This window comes from Ambystoma mexicanum, chromosome 6p, assembly GCF_040938575.1.
Source record: "Ambystoma mexicanum isolate Mex_15411 chromosome 6p, UKY_AmexF1_1, whole genome shotgun sequence".
NCBI classification, from domain to species: domain Eukaryota; kingdom Metazoa; phylum Chordata; class Amphibia; order Caudata; family Ambystomatidae; genus Ambystoma; species Ambystoma mexicanum.
The window spans coordinates 954,643,380-954,659,969 of NC_090935.1; the positions used below are offsets into that span (position 1 = coordinate 954,643,380).

At 42.0% G+C, this 16,590-nt stretch overlaps 1 protein-coding gene across 1 annotated transcript in view; it reads left to right on the top strand.

The window, feature by feature from the left end:
- The window catches only part of PRR16 (proline rich 16), a 1,369,205-nt gene extending 1,359,085 nt beyond the window's left edge, over window positions 1-10,120 (top strand). The window contains exon 3 of the mRNA XM_069625565.1: window positions 7,722-10,120. The gene's annotated coding sequence lies outside the window, so the exon portion shown is untranslated. The remainder of the gene's footprint in view (window positions 1-7,721) is intronic.
- The last annotated feature ends 6,470 nt before the right edge of the window (window positions 10,121-16,590 follow it).

A 16,590-nucleotide genomic window follows, 5' to 3' on the forward strand; every position in this document is an offset into this window, starting at 1 on the left:
CTCTCTCCTCCCAAATCCAGCCCCCTCTAGGATTGGTTTAGGAGTCTGGAGCAGACATATAGAAACTCTCCTTTGAAATCCCCTTGTGTTTTCAAGTAAACGTTTGGCAAAAATGAGTTATGTGGCAAACATTTCCAGGCGTGTTTGATGATATAGAATTCACCCACCTGTGACTCAGGGAACTGTAATGGGTATCTGAAATGGGTTTCTGGCTGATTATGGGCCCAAGTTTGTGTCAGCAGTGCACAGTCACCTTTCAGCAGTGAACTGGGCAAATATTCCATGAATTGGGCCCATAATTGTTAGGAACATGCAATGTATTCCTCACATACTTAATGTTACCCCCCACCAGTTTGCCAACTCTTAAATTTGAGACATTTTCAGATCAGCCAGAAGCCCATTTTAGATACCCATTACAGTTCCCTGAGTCACAGGTGGGTGAATTCTATATCATCAAACACGACTGGAAATTATCTAATAAATGAAACATCAATCAAGAAAGTTTGACTTATGGTTGCTGAGAAAAAGGCCTAAAAGATATTAGTCCTTTTAAATTAATACCAAATCTTAGTGATAAGTAAATTGGACGCCTCTTGCCCAAAGCACCATTTGCCTCTCTGGACCAGCCTGTGACCAGAGTTTTTCATTAGTCTCTTTGAAGTTGGTTGTTTGAAGTTGGTTGCAGCTCGTAAATACCAGGGGTGCACCTGCTAGAGCCATTTGCTCTGCTGCAAGCTGGGCTTTCAGAGACAGCAAGTCTGGTGGACTCTTGGTTTAGGAAACCCTTAGAAGGACACATTTTATTGCAGTTTTAAACAGCTGGGGGATGTAAAAGCCGGGCTAGCAGTGGGGGAGTTCTTTGTGAAGTTAGTCTACCAACAAGCCAGAAGTGTCTGCCTTGTGCCTAAATGAAATTTCATTTGACCCATGGAACAAAGTATTTATTTTCCCTTGTTGCAAGTATTTTGCATGCAAAGCATAATATACATTACATCTTGTTTACACACACCATGTCTTTTCCCTGACATCTTTATGTTGGCAGGGGAACATTTTTCTCTTGTCTTGCTTTAAGCTGTGTTGGTGTCACTGTTTCCAAATACTGTTTTTCATATCAAGGGAACCTTTGAATTTCCTCTGCCTTTGTGAATTAAAATGCTGTTTTTCCTTTGGTAATGACAGGTAGGCCTTTTGTACATGGCCCTTCAGATCTGTTAGTTTGGGGGACTTTGATTACACACCACAATATCAAGTATTTTCTGAATTAACGTTATCAGTCCAAGTGTGACAGTCTGGAGGCCTGAGATTATATTCTTTCAAAGTACTACTATAATAAGAACTGGGAATTCCAACACTGTGGGATGTTGTGTAGGCATGGGAAAGACACTTGCCAGGCAATGCTGTAGTGGTATTAACTGGCTATTTATGGTAGCTGGTGCAAAACGGTGTGATTACATGGGCATCTAATACCAGTGGCTGGTAAATGTCCAATATTTATACACACACCAAAACAGTTGGCTTTGCCAACTCATGTTTTTAACAGGGCGTCAGTGAAAGACACACAGTGTTTATAAATAGAGTGGCTGAAGCCAAACCTGGTTAAGGCATTATTACACCAGTCACGCACATGAGTACAACTCCAAATTAAGCCATTCACTCTTAGAAGACTGCTTTGAAAAAACACTGGCAGCACTTTGAGTACACAGTTTGATGGCAAGTCTTGATTAAAGCAAGCTCAACGAGCTCCTGTGAGGAGGTGTGTCGGGTGGGGGGGAACAGGACCTGGGTGAGAATTGCCATAGAGATTAGCATGGCCATGGGCAGTCAGTGGATGGGCAAATAATCAAACAACAGCTACAATCTTTGTGTCACTGCTCATATGCCATTTCTCCCCATCTGCACTGTACACCAATAGTTCTGGCTTATAGTTGGTTAGCGGCTGACCTCTTTGCATACAAAGAAAGAGCATTTTGATAGCAGACCAATGACCACAGATCTTTATATTTGAGAAAAATGCCTGCAATAAAAGTACAAAATGCATACTGGGGTAGGTGATTGTTTAATTTTCCACAACACTCACCCTAACATTAATGTCTTTGTAATCATGAAAGCAGATGCCATAGAAATGCATTGGTTTTAGGCCTTCGAGAAAACCTTATTCAGGCCTAAAACCATGTTGTCTTTGGATATACACAGCAAGAATGCATGCAGAAACATCATGTTACGGAGAATTCTCATACATGTTCTAATTTCCCTTACCTTTTGAGACCCCCAGTAACTTTGCTGGATTTTTAGGACTTTAAATTTTACCTGGAAAGAGTGTGAGACTTTTTTCCCACTCGTTCAATTGTTTTGATGTGTGTTTTACTTTTGTGTTCTTTGGATATGGAGTTTTAGACAACCCCATAGTCATCATCTTTTCTTGTGTGTCACACAACACCCTCAGTGCAGTGGTACAGGGATGTCTTTCACACTTCCCAAGGTTTAAATACCTTCTCTCGGATTGATTACTGTCTCCCAGAGATTGTAAAGTTAAATTGACTTTGCTAGTTTCTTTAAATTGCTAGACCCAGCACACACTGCCTTACAGCAGAGTGCTGGAGGGAATACCTTATTCCCTATGCCTAGAAAATTCATGTAGCACTCAAATGCTACCCTTTCCTCTCAGAATGTCTGGTGGCAGTGGTATTACCATGATTTTCCCAACCGCAACACGTTTAAACGCTCCGGTAGCTGAAATCCACCAGAGCCATGTTTTTCAAGATGGCGTCTGAGCCCCCTCTGTAAAAACAGGTTCCAATCGACTTTTTTCACCATTTCTTTTTGGAAAGGTCCTTCTAGTGTTTGGCTCTGCGCGCCAAACCACGTTTGTTCCCTTCGTTCATGAGCCTTTTGCAGGCTTCAGGACTGAAGTCCGCCCTTGGTGTCTGAATGTCTGGGGTGGACAGGATGTGAGGAAGCTGCCCGAAACTCCCTGTGCTTAGTTTCCTAGGAGACCCAAATGCACTCTGGCATGATTGGCTGGCTGATTGTCCGGCAAGGACAGCCACCCTGCTGGGTGAGTGACAGCTAGGCTGGAATGAATGGGAGCAAACTGTTTAAAAGCAGGTCTCTGGGACTTGGAAGGCAGAGTCGACCACTAGAATGAAAGAACCGAAGACGAGCTGAAGGAAGACAACTGCTGCAACTCAGGAACCATTGGTTTGCCCAGTAAAGCCCTGCTGCAGGTCCGAATTGCCTGAAACTCCCTTGACAGAGAAGCCCCTTCAAGGGCGACTTCTTCCCTTGAGCTGGTGGGAACAAGCAACTCGCAAGCTACCTGGAAATAGTCTCCATACTAGTCACATTTTCTTCAGAGTGCTGTTGAAAACTGGATAGCCAGTGAGAAGGATACCAGCATGTGGACTTTAAGGCACTCACACCTTAGACCGACATTTTGCCAAGCTTGTGGATCCATACCCGTGCAGTGCAGGAGCCTCCCGATGTCCTCCCTCTTGTCCCCACGACTGAGGCCCAGGAACAGCAAGATATGCAGGAACTGCCAGGAACAATTGCCTCAGCTACAGTTTTTTTTTTCATTATAAAGGTATTGTGCAAACGCGGTTCAGAAATCCTCTCTGCCATGGTGAAAGTTTGTGAAACTTTCCCAACTTTGGAGTCCTGTTCGCTCCTAATCTGACATATAACTCTTTTTCGTGCAAACAACCTCTAACAACCTTGGCAAAGACTTAACCGTTTAATACCAGAACTGTGCTATCCTATCCAAGACACTGATCCATTGACTTTGGCCCAGGCCTATTGCATTGAATTGCCTCTTGTAGTGAACTGAATCTATTTGCCCTGCCTAAGAAAGTAATTGTGGTTAATTCTTATACATTTTGTCTTTTACTCCCATTTGAAGTTACTGAAGTGTCATTTTGCTCTCACCGCTGGGGAGCCTAACTTGTTCAGAAACATATTGGTTCAGTACTGAACTGTATTATATTGTGATATTGAGCTGCTTATTGCTAGTGGAATGTTTTCTAACTGAATGTGTAAATAAATGAATATTGTTTTACCACAAAACCTTGAATAAGTGTTTGTTTGAACCACTGTGATTACAAGTCCTTTGTGCAACATCTTGTACTGCTCACATCCCTCTTCAGATAAGCCTGGCTGCTCAGCCCTGCTACCACAAAACTGTGTAGTACAGACTTATATACAGACTTACAGATAAAGGTGAGATTGTGCTTATACCTGTAGTCTTAATTGTGTGCAGTGTTCCCAAAGGGTACTGCATGTAATTGTACCTAACACATTATAAGCACTTTGTTCCTGTATTTCACCTTCAAATACAAAACTGAAGTGTAAAAGTGATTTGCAATTTGGTTCTGTCTTGATTGTACACCTCAGTTTTACACTCCTTGGGCTTAAACATGATCCCTGTTGTATGAAGGGTGTTCTCTCTTCTAAGGATTCTAAGGATGTACATAGCTGTACATTTGTAAATGTTCACTTCAGTGAATTTCCTTTTGATTAATGTTGATGTGTAACCAGGGTGCCTGGTGCTCGTGTTCCATGTTCACACACTGGGAAAGGCACAATGTTCCCACTTCATGTTAGGGTTTTCCTAATAGAAAAGGAGGGTGAGAGAAGAGACAAGTTAGAGGAATGGACCAAGTATGTGAACCAGCACATCTTGTCATTGGTTGGAAGGACTACTCTCCGGTAGGGGCAGTGGTGTATTCCAAGATTGCATTTTCTGTCCATATGACCATTCAGAATACATACAAGTCTTTTGACCCATTGGAAAGCCCATCCACACAAGTAGGATTGCAAGATTTAAACCACTCCAATGGTGGCCTTTCATTTTGTTTTAGAGGAACATGTTTTTAATTATTTATGCATCCTTGCCCACAGGGAGAAAGGGTAGGTGCATTCACCAGTACTGGATACAAACTGCTGATTTTAATTATGCCTAATATGCTGAAACGAAGAAAGGGTCTATTTTTGAGAGCAGGCTGATATCCTAGCTTTTCATTATTGTGACAGGGAGTCATTTGCATGTATCATTACAGCTAGGAAAGAAAGCAATCACTCTACGGACCCATATCCTAAACATTACAAGAATGTACCGAAGCATCACAAAGCGTATATACTGTTAGTGGGTTCACAATAAACAAAGAACATGGGCCAAGATGCCTTCAGTATGTGGGACGGGATTCTGATGAAATACCTAGCTTTTGAAATAGCTAAGTGTTAAGGTGATCATTTCTGAGATGTTAACATGTTGAATAAGACCACCTCTGTGGTTGTTTCTGCCCAACTAAAACTTTGCTTGGCTAGTCCTGGTGGCTGTATCCCATTCCAAGTTTTAACGCCGAATATCGAATGTGTTAGATGGTGGTCCTTTGACTTAACCCTCAGCGGCACTCCTTCTTCCAAAGGCCTCCATTGAAAAAAGGAAGCAGGAGCCAAGGTGGGGCATTGATTGACACTTCCTTCCCTGAGTCCTTTCTACTGCATGGCCCGTAGAAAGACATGAGAGAAACTCCCACATTAGACGTCACCATTCAGAGGTATAGATGGATGGACATTTTGAATACAATATAAAACATGATTTAAAGTTTTTGGGCCCGATTCATGGACAAGTGTGCAGAAATCCTGCAATGCCCAGGTGCCGAGAACGTCACTGAGTGAGCCTGCACAAAGACATTTTTCTGCATGCTCTGCGTATTCATGGAATTGTTTGCGCAAAGTAACCGTATCCACAAGTCGTGGACAGAGTGCCCCCGACACCCCCCCACACAAGGCAAAAACAGCCAGAAACAGCAACCTTTGCGTGCTCCCTGGGTGCGAATACATGCACCCTCAAAACAGTGCATGGGGTCCTCCGCAAGCAGGTCTGCATCTCGGGACCCTGCCCGGGGTCCCCCGCAACTGTTACCAGCACCACGAAAACATGCGTACAATTATTCATTACTCGGGTAAAACTCTCTAAATATGAATGTGAACCGCCGTCAACCGTTCCAGCACCCTGCTATACGCTGTACGAGCACCCCTAAGTTAGACCCTGGCTGTGTGCACGCCCCCCTAAATCCGACACCCGATCTTACCTCTGCATTGTGATTCCTTTGTACAAGTGTATGTACGCCTGCCTTTTCGGTGGTGGGTAGCATGAGGGCTTTCCACATCTGATAGAACTGTCAGATGTATATACTGGCTAAACAAGTTGTACAGAGAAAAAGATCCACTTTTAAATCCGTTTTAACATGATCTATAAACGGGATTTATTTCTGAAGGGCACTTCATGTGTGGAATCCCCCCCCCCCCACTACCATCTCAGCCTAGAGGAGAGAGTTCTACCCAGATAGATGTCCCTGTACCAGTTAGAATTGTTTACCATTCACTACAGTAGGACATTAATTTTATGTTAAATGCAAATTTATAATGTAATAACTGATTAAACTATTGCTTTTTTCGTATGATTACTCCTGGGTATGCATAGTGCGACATCATAGAGTGATATCTCTGTGCTTTGTCTGGCGTCAGTCTTTCATTCATAAAACTTCTGAATATGTGCATTCTACTAACAGTGAGAACAGTTTTAACATCGGTACAGCTCTCCACCCATGTCACAGGAAGTAAAGAAACACAGATTTGCAGTATACTAGTTGCCAGTCTTTTTAAATGATCCAGGTGATTATAACACATTTGCATCCGGGGAAGGCTGCTCAGCCAATCAAGTGGCTGGAACAGGGGGTGAGCCTGCTGTTTCCATCCACCGGGCCCTTCCCTGGGTGTCAGAATCTTTACTGTCGAGCGGCAACAGGGAGTCTCTCCTTCTTGACTCGCCATGTCCTAACCCTCCCCCACACTCCCAAAACAAACCATCAACTTTCCCCACCCCGTCCCACCCACCCCATTTACCTGCTGTACTGGAGCTTTGTGCGCTGGTCCCGGAGGTGCTCCTGCCTGTAGCCGCCCCTATAGAAATGGAAAAGGCACTCATTCCCCTTTCCTATGGCAGCAGGAGAATGGGGTTATGCAATACACTTTGCTTGGGCTGACTAGGCACAGGCTGGCGGGCCATTACCATCCATCTCCACCCCCCCCAACACAGCAGTGATTGCCATACTCATGTTATAAATGCAAAACTTGGAGGAATATAGCACATTTCACAGTATGTGCTGTGGAGGGGCAGATTGTGAGTTACGATTCCGCCTCACCCTTCTTCTCTGCCATACAAATACTCCAGCATTTGGTGCAGCATGTATTTTCTGGGTGAAGCAAATGCTGTGGATTCATTTGCGATCTGTCTCGATTTCACATTAGCAAAAAGCAGGAGGACTCTAACTGAATGCATTGTAAATTCTGCCTGCCTGTCATGCATGGTAAATAGCGTTTACTCAAAAAGCAGGCGTACAAGCGAGTATGCTACCCTTTACACTTCCCTTTGGCACTCTGCCATGCAAAAGTTGAAAATTAGACTGAGGGGACCTCCTTATGCAAAGGTTTAAACATAACAGGTCCGCACCGAATAATACACGCAGAACTCAAAAATGATCTCCAAAATGTTTTGGGAATCTCTGGTAGATGGTTCATACAAATAACAATAACGGTGTGATTGTGAAAGCTACTCATTAAACAACAAATGACTACTTAGAGTTTGTCTTTTAATCAATGCCATTCTAGTCGATGCAATTCCCTGCTTGCTATTGATGTATTGTTTATTTTCTTCACAGCGCCTGGGCTTAAAGGCATACTCTATCTACATTCAGATGCGTGTCTCCTAATGTTACCCATGTGGACCTATTGTGCATCAGATCTGCTGAACCGATCCAGACAGCTGATCAATGGTGGAGAACCGCGGTAGCCTGACCCGCAGAACAACGAACAATGGATCAATCTGCATTGCATCCACGTCATCGGTGCGCGTCCTGGACCCATAGCCCTCAATATTATTTCTACAGCCTTAAGTCCCAGCCACTTGGAACCTACCAGTAGCAGAACATAGAGGAAACAACATCTTGCTCTACCTGCTTTGCCACCAAATAAATTAAACAGGGCTGTAACTAAAGAAAGCAGCCGAATTGGCAAACCATGATGTAACATTGTGCTTCTCCAAGAATTCTTAAAAGGGTCTGAGGACTGTGGCGACCAGAAATGACTGCAAATAGAGAGGAGTAAACAGTGTGTATGTGTCAAGTAGGACACGCTCTGCTCCCCGATTCACAACTGTAAAGCCATAGGTGAAACTGCAGCGGCGATGCCGTCGCTTGAAGTCGTGGTGTCCTTCCCCCTCTGAGTGCATTGAGGGAGCACAGCGGAGCGGTTGCAGGTTGCATCTGAATGCACTCCTAATATTTGCACGGTCACTCCTGTTCAGGGTAATGGTGCGAGCCATCATTTGCACAGATGGCCCCATGACTTCTCAGACCAGGCAAATGTACTTGCTTTCCTTTTCACAGCAGGGACCCCCTCATCTGTAGCCCCTCCCCCAAAGATGAATGCCCTCCTTTTGAGATCAAGAATCAATCATGTACAGTGCGCAAACGATGAGAAGAAAGACCAATACTATTTTTGTTTTCATGTTATTATAAACACAACAGCCAAGGAATTGGAAGGAAGGAACAAATACAAAAATGTTGCCATCAGTGTTTTGCAGTGTCCAACAAAGTAAAAAACATTGCCATTTGTTTTTTTATTTGGATCTGGCCTATAACACTTTTATAACCATTTATCTATGCTTCGTGGGACAACGTGACAGACAACACAGTGTTTTCAGTTTATTTTTCTAAATCAAAGTGTTGTTTGTATGAGTTGCATCGCCTATGTAAGCCGACATAATTATTTATCAGAACAAATGTTTATTTTTTTAAACCACAGTAAGTGTTTTGCCGTGCCAGGTCATACAAATTTGCTGACTGAAAGCTTTAATATAAATAATGTGTACAATATTGTAAAATGAGGAACAAATATATTTCTACTTGTAGATGTGTACAGATTCAGAGGTATTTTCACAATAGTTTTCAGTAAACAAGTTATTTTCATTTTTGATATTAAAAAGAAGGAAAACTGTGTAGATAGCATGTCGGAGAAGAAGGTATACGTTTTCTCATCCGGTTGTTTGATGGAACAAGTAACATTTAAAGTCCACATGATCAAATATACTTAAAAATGGCGTTTTTCACTATTACAAGTTAAATACTTGTTTATTTTGAGTAGTTTTGTTTGAAGCTGATTCCGTTATTTGCTCAAAACATCAATTAGAGAACAGCTTTAAGCAGGCGGTTAACTGTTAACTTCAAGGGACATTTCTGGGTTGGTAGTAAATTGTTGCCCTTTTTCTTTTATTCGCCATGTCATGTGGTAACTCAAGGATCTTTTGCTGCATTGCTTTCAGCCTCACAGTGGAGAAACCTACCATAGAGGTTTGTGGCAGTGGGTAACTGCAGCTCACATTTACTGGGATCTGTGGTAAATGCCAACAAAACATCATGAGACCCTTCATAGGGCCTCCACAAACCAATATGGCTGGGTAGGCGACATGTCTATGACCTTATCCTTTGCCTTGCTCCTCTTACATGCTGTTAACCTGAGTGGTTCTGACTGCTCAATTGTGCCAGATTTGAAGGTGCTCCTAATTCCCTCAAAGACATGTGTCTATATGTCCACTATAATAGCAGTTCATAAATGTCTAAAATACAATGCCAGCACCTTTCAAAAGGTCCTGGCATGGAGCATGGTAAAAATATGTCATTCCTTGGGATTTCCTCTTTAATCAGGTCTGTAGCGATATTTTCATATATGAAGAGACTGGCCATGTGTGTGTTTATTTTTCTGTGTGCTATCCAATGCTATTGGTTTCCACAATCAAGCACAGGCGACTTGTAGCAATTAGCCTGCACTTTCTATGTGTTACATGTTCTATCCTGAGTCTCACAAGGCACACACATGAATGGATGGTTACCAAATTGGACTGCTCCATTGTTTCGAAGGGTCTGCTTCTTCATAGCCACTAACAGTGCTGATGAAGAAATATTATGTATCTTTGCAGTAGGGTTGGTGTAATAAAGCCATCAATGTCTAATTGTTTCATGCCAGACATATTTTCAATAAAATATATTTTACTTTTTTAATGACAAACCAGTGTGTTCCAAGTAAGTATGTCGTTTGGAGTCATCTCTACAATGTTCAACTTCATGTCTTAGCATTACTGTAATTTGCGGTTTGGAACATGCACTGATCAAACTGTCTCCCTTTAGTAACTCCAAAACATGTACCAGACATCATTTGTGAAGCTCAACAATTATTAAATACAGCAAACAATGTACTTGGATAACATAGATTATTTTCTCCGTCACAGAGTTCACTCAATCAGATAGCACAATAACAATGACCCAACCCAGGGGACAGCGAAATAGAAGACAGTCGCCACTCAGAAGCAGTCACTTACTGAACAGGAAAATTACACTCACCATCATAAACATATAACTCCCCCATGTTAAAATACTTTTGTAAATCAGGCGTACAAATATTTATGATGGTTGTTCACCAAGTAATAAACATAAGCACAGCCTTACTTACCCTTAGAGCTGCATACAATTCTTCACAGAGAGCTTGGATATCAGGGCGACTGATGTTGCTGACATTTTATCCTCTCATGCAAATTCTGATACTGTCCAAACAACTGTTTATGCTTCAATGTTACACACATATGCATTGAGTATTTAGTGACTGAAGCACAAAGCCCTTTTAGGGTAGACATATTTGTCAAACATAAGGATCTGTGGTCAGGCGTATGTTCCCATAATTGTCTTTGATCTGATCCAAAACCGCCTTGATCCACCGCTAGTGATGTTTGCCTCTTCTCTATTTTCAAACTGGCATTTCTGAAGAGTCAAATATTCTTGTAATGAAAATATTCTTTGTGGTTTTTGTAGGTTTTGATAATGTGCTTTGCTCAGTACGACAAGTGTAACACCTTTATTATCACTTAAAAATATACTCAAAGTGTAAATGTGAAAACAAATGGCAAAATGATGTGCTAGTTTAGCTTCTGGTTCCTGATCATTCCAATTATCAACATTTTTACCAAATAAAAAGAAGGCGGAGATACACTTGGGTGAGCATCCTTCTATGCATGGAAAGCCGTGAATCCATACTTCAACAATACTTGCAATAGAGGGCATGACCAACACATATGGCCGAACAAGCCCTTATTGCTGCATTCCCTTCCAGCAATAAGGGGTCGGGGCTAAACAATGTAGCTGGTGTGACATACATTTGTTGGATTCTTTGAAATTGTGTTTCTCTTTTTATGAGTTTATGGTAAACTTACATAAAGAGTTAAAAAAGCAATTAAATATCTCATGTGTCTAAGGTGTAAACAAACCACCTACCATCCTACCATACATTTGTCAACACAGGGTGTCTTTGTCTGTTTTGTGACATGAATAGGGCATACACATTTCTCTATCCCACATATGTCTCAGTACTTTTGACATCCCTAATAGGCAGACAGACGCACACATTTCATGTGTATCGTCTGCTATAAATTGCTTGATTTTAAATAAAAGAGCCTGTAAGTGACTTCAATGCAGCACTCCAACTAAGTCAATGCCTAGCCTGGGATGCCCAATGGAAGCCCTTATTTATATATTTTTATGTCAAAGTTCTTTAAATCTGGATGATGAACCCTTATATAACGCCCCTCTCTTTGAATCCCCCTGACCTCACTAAGCCAAGAAGTTGGTTTGTTTTGCAAATTAAAAGGTTTATTTGAAGAATTAAACAATATATATATATATCACACTTTTATGAATAAAATAATATCTGGATAGCACATTTATGAATATGGACGGTAATCAACAAGGGGTAATATTACAAAATCAACAATCTCTTTAATCCCTTAGGAGTATGAATATGGAGGATACGGTAGCAGAGAATACTTTATGTGATACCAGGAAATGCAATAATGGGAAAGAATGCAACACAGAAATAGACTTCATATGATTTCAACAAAAGATAATATGGTCACTTTTTTCCCCTGTGACTACTCACTTCCCCCAGTATGCAATATGAAGAGGTGAAAATCAGGGCACACAGGTTTCAAGAATACACCAATAATGCAGTTCAATCCCAGTGCCCCCAGCAAGCTTAGAGAAAAAGGTATGATTTTAAAACAGGCAAAAATACATTTGAATGTGATTGCAGTGAAAGTAAAAATATGCTAAATTGATTTTAATTCACTAAAGGAGATTCAGCACTAGTGAGAATTACTTTAGATTGGTTCAGGTCAACACTAGCAACGATTCATGAATGATTATCAAATTGAAAACGAAATTCAGCAGTTGCAAACAAGAAACAGCTATTCTGACATGTGTTGAAATTGAGCAAAATTGCAATTCGCTGCAATTCTTCCGTGTGCGTAAATCACGATTACGGAAAAAAATATAATGAATTGGAATGTCGTTTAGCTTTAAAATGACAGTTAAATTTTGCTTCTAGGATGTGCGGTTCAAAAGTTATGGAGGTTTTTGTGGAGGTAGATTTTTAGAAATAAAGTCAAGATTTCAAATGACAGATTGCGCTTTACAGATTTGGAATCAACAGGATGGACACAAGATTCTATAATGCAGTTCTGAACAGGTTGAAATGGATGGAAGAGGATAACTTTAAACTAAGAGATAGTTCTAAACTAGATACTCACTCCTACGCTTTGGAATGGAATGCACCTCGTCAAAGATCTGGTTAAGGGTTTGGCTGGGTTCTCTCACCACCGGACGGTCTCAGGCACTGGGTTCTGCTCACAGCACGGCCTCTGGTCTGGGTCTGACGGGTTCTGGATACAGCACTGCTCTCTCTGGATCTGGATCTTAGTTCTAGCACAGGGTTCTTAGCTAGAAGCAAACAGCACAGCCCGGATGTTGAAGGTGAGAATCAGGTTGCTAGATTCTGCAGGCCTGCTGAGAAGAGTTCAGCTTTTGTTATTGGGCCTTTCTGCTTCAAAGTTCTGGAGTCTGGATTCTAAGTTCTGGTCTCTGGATCTAGATCTGGATTCTGGAGTCTTCCGACAGGGTGCTTCGCAGGAATCGGTGAGTAGTGGATAAGAGTGTGTTTTTTATCTGTCATAGCAGTCCTTATTTATGTTTTTCCAAAGTGGGTGGGAAGATTGATTCTATGTGCCCAACCCTCTATGGATTATATAGGTTAGAGGATTCCCTGTCCCCTGACTGGAGAAAGGATCAGCGTGTCAGAATGAGTCAGAGTGATGCTGTGTTTATGGCTCAGCTGAGCTTAGCTGAAGTCCCTCCCCTTTGCTTTTACATAGAAATCAATTTTTCCCAAAAAACATATTTCCCAGATACACAAGTTGTTCATAATACATATACACATCACAGATTAATTAAGGCATGTCTCTGTTCAAGTCCCATGTTCCTACGAACTTGGGTTCAGAAATGACCACTTATTCGCACTTTTGGTGGGTTTCCCAATATTGGTTCTGCACCAAATTTTACACAAACATACACACTCCATCTGAGCATATCACTGTAAGTTTATATGTTTCTAGCATAAACACTGCATCTACAATATGAATAAATCCGGGGTTTAGTCTCAGAACATCACACAGCATCCAGCTTAGTCTTAAATTGTGAGTGAATTTCTCATTTTAACCGTCTCAACGTTTTACATTTTTGTCAGCTCGTTACACTTTGTTATAAGCAATTTTATAAAACATATATTTGCTGGGCTATCTGAATCCACAATGGTTTGTCTCTGCCTCCAGGATCCGGCTGCCTCGGAGGTCACATGTCCTGTCTCTCCCAGAGCAGTTGTTGACCAGTTACACCCAAATCAGCATATTCCTATTCATCCCAAAGCCCCCATTTTTCCTTCCTCCAGGCTGCAGAGAAAATCTCCTCCTCTCCTGATTTACATGTCAATGCGATATCCTCTCCTGTTGGTGGGAAGGCCCAAGGTGTGAAGGGTTCTCATGAAAAGAAGGCCTCTTGAAGTTTTTAATAAATCAGATTATCTTCTGGTCAATGGCAACAAAGTTCCTTGTAAAAAAATACATTTATAAACTTACAATAAGCAGCATATCTTTAAATCAAGTCTTTGTCAACAATGAAATCACCGTGTGGCACTCTATATGGCATTTTGATGGAATTCTCTTCTTTGGCATAGTTTGGGGTTCCATGTTCAACTTTACCCAAAATAGTTTTAAAACGCCAGCTTATTGGTAGAGGTGCGCAATGGTACTACACCCATTTTTGACAGCTGTCTTTCCACCAGTATCCTTAAAATAGGATTTTGTTCTGAGAACATATGATTTTTTCTGACATTGTATATGTGTGGATTCTTGCAGTAAATGATGTGGAACACCCAACAAAGAGGTTGGATCTTTTAGGGTGGTTTGTGAGCCATGATTTTAGCACTTTGACACCCAAGAAAACTGATTTTTGAAACTAGCTCTGTTTCTTTTTCAATCAGTATTGCTATTTCCAAGTGGTTTCAGGCTGCATTGTGGGTAGCCCAATGGTGGTTTTAGGCAGTGATCTCCTGTGCTCACTAAGATAGACAAAAGTGGATGGCAGCCTATTTTTCAGGTTTTCACTGTGCATTTTCTGGTGATTTCTGGTGAGCAGCATGCTTTGCAGTGGCCATTAGAATGTTTCTGCTGCCAGCAATACACAGTGATGTTGCAGGGCTTGGATGAGTGGGTTGATACATCCCACAAGCCCCCCTCTTGCAATGAACGTTGATCTTTCATCGATGGAACTTTGCAAGACTGGGATGTCAGCCTCATCTCTCCAGATTCCACAAATGGCACAGTTCATCGTCTTTTCCTCCATCAGGGGTGGATCGCTTGGTTCTCCTTACCAGTCCTGATGGGAGTATTGAGCGATACCCTGGGCCCCTCGGATCTTTGCTCCCTGTCCCCAGGTCATCCTCCTTGGTCAGTCTCTATGGTTTCTCTCTCCTAGGATGACAAAGCAAAAAGGCCAAAACATATTTGTAGACATTTCCCCACCACTATTAATGTAGTGGGGCAGGCATATACATTTTATAAATCAGGAGACATTTGTATTTTTATTATTGTATTTTATAGACTATATGTGGAATATTTTAGGGTTGGAATTTTATGGATCTGAAGTGGCCCCCTCTGGGGTTCCAGAGGACTCTTCCAGTTGCAGCAAAGTGTGACTAGGATGGCAACACTTTAGCTGATTAATATGGACCCACTTATCTCCGCCCTCTGCCAAACTACCTTTGGGGAAGCAGATCTTGTAGGCGACTAGTGAGATCTTGTCTACAATTTCAAAAGGTCCCTTCCAGGTAGGCAGAAATTTCCGCTGTTTTGTCTGGTTCCTTTGGAACATGTACAGATAGACCCGGTCTCCTACATTGTATTCTTTCCAGGTAGTCTTCAAGTCATAGTGGGTCTTCATGCTATCGTCTGATCTTTCTAGATTTCGCTGAGCATAGGCAAAAGCATGTTGATGGTATTTTCTTAAATTTTCAATATACGCATGAGTTGTGGAGGCATTGATCAATGTATGCTCTTGGGTCCTGTAGAGCAGATGCTGGGGAAGCACCATCCTGCGTCCAGTCATCAGCTCAAATGGTGACATTTTAGTTGCAGATCAAGGGGTAGATCTGATGGCCATTAGGACAAGAGGTAATCGGATATCCCAACTTGGCTCAGAATCTGCCACACATTTTTTTAATATGCTCACAATGATTTTGTTGTAACGTTCTACTGCACCACTAGAGGCTTGCCGGTAAGCTATATATAGCTTCTTTTTAACCCCAAGTATCTCCCACATCTTTGTCATTACATCGCTGGTGAAATGGCTACCTCTGTCTGACTCAATCCTTTGGGGTAGTCCAAAATGCGAAAAGATGTGATTGATCATCAGGGCAGCTGCTGTTTCTGCCTTGTAGTTTGGGGCCGGGAGACATTCCACCCATTTAGTAAATAAGCATGTCACAGTCAACATGTACTTATTCCCCGTAGAGGAGCGAATCACAGGCACAATGAATTCTACTTGCAAATCTGACCATGGCAGTGTCATCCCCCTCTTTTGGAGAGGCGCATGGTGTGTGAGGGATGTTGGCTGAAATTGTGCACACACAAGACACCCCTTCAAGTATTGGTCAAGGTCCTGCCCCATGTGTGGCCAGTATGCAACCTCTCTTAAGATTTCAAGTGTTGTATGAAACCCCCTATGACCGGCTGTGCCCGCATCGTGGGCGTGACTTAACATCAGGCTTCGGAATGCAGTAGGAACCACCCACTGATCATGGCCAGCTTGGGATTTCCTTAGCAACAAACTGTCTTGTATTCGGAACATTTTTGGACATTTCATCAACACTCTGAGGTCCTCTTTCCCAATGTAATCGGTATCCGTCAGGGGAAAGTTCCCAGGGTCCTCAATGTGTTGATAAAACTTCCCAATTATTGGATCCCCTTTCTGAGCCGTAATCAAATCAGCATCTGGGGTCTCTTTACTCCATTGTGCAGTTGAAAGAACATTGTGAGCATTTGTCTGGGACCTAGTGATAGCAGTGACCTGGATTTCCCCCAACATAGACTCACAGGCC